Here is a 1,239-nt window from a genome sequence, read left to right as displayed (position 1 = left end):
TGTGAAACTTGCAAATGCTATTTTCAACAATTTTATGCCATTGGGTAACCAAATCACAAGTGCTACTTTTAACCACAAACATTTGCAATATCAGCAAGCCTAATACAGACATACCCAAAAAAGATTGTATAAAATAAGTTGTAATGCACACGAGCCAGAAGAAGGTCACCCACCGGGCATGTTGAGGAAGACCTCTGCCTTCATCCCCTCGACCACCAGGAGGCAGAAAACGACCCCCTAGCAATAGGAGAACACATGTGCAGAGTACAAGAAGAAATGACATGTAACCAGGACAAAGAACTGTATAAAAGACCTGAGTCGAAAAGGGGAAGTTGCGTGCTGTTGGTAGAGCAGGAGACTCCCCGGCCGCCCAGCACTGTTTTATTTACTTGCCGCTTGCTTAATAAATTACTTGATTGATTTATACCTAAATTGGGCTGTTGGTCATTTCAATCTATGGTCATTGAAATGGTCTATGGCTATTGGTCATTTCAAACAGCTGTGAAAACACAATTTCATCAGCTCCTGCCCTGGACCTCCTCTAATGGTTGGGTCTGCTGCTGTGGCCAGTGCCATCAGCCTCCAGATGCACAGACAGCCTCACCAGGCTGCCTGTCCCTTTACTGCCCCACTGCCTGTGCTGGCCTCCCACCCCTTCATGTCCTTCCGGCTCCCATCAAGGCTTGACAACACAATGTGCCACAGAAGCTGAGCTTGAGGCCTCCAGGGTTCTTGTCCCCTTCTGCTGAAACATCTGCTCTCAGGCCAATCCTGAGCACCCAACCACTCCTGCCAAAACCTTGGCTTTCCCATCCATGGCACACACTGCCAGGTAATTAAGATCATCTGTGCCCTTCAGAAGTCCCTTTTATCACAATACTTATCACTGCAGTAAAAAGGTGAGGATTGTCCTGATATAGTCACTGCTTGAATATCTGGGTGGGTATGGAAGGCACATCTTCCTGCTAAAGCCCAGCATGAACCAGAACACCTCACAAGTCCCCTTGAGATCTGTGCCGGGAGAGGAGGCATCCCAGCTGTGGTTAATAGCTGGTCCTGACAGAAGACTTAAAAACTGTGACAAGAAATTAGAGACAGCAAAATTGCAAAAGGGTCATGGAGCTGAAAGAGAAAGAAGGTCCTGACACCGGCGGAGTTTCCTCTCCAGTGAGGAAGTTTCTTGCACCATATGTGATTTCTCTGTTTGCCTGTTTCCTTTCCATGCTCACAACACTCACA

Source organism: Vidua chalybeata, chromosome Z (genome assembly GCF_026979565.1).
Source record: "Vidua chalybeata isolate OUT-0048 chromosome Z, bVidCha1 merged haplotype, whole genome shotgun sequence".
NCBI lineage: Eukaryota > Metazoa > Chordata > Aves > Passeriformes > Viduidae > Vidua > Vidua chalybeata.
The sequence above is the reverse complement of the archived record's forward strand: the minus strand, read 5'-3'. Positions refer to the sequence as shown.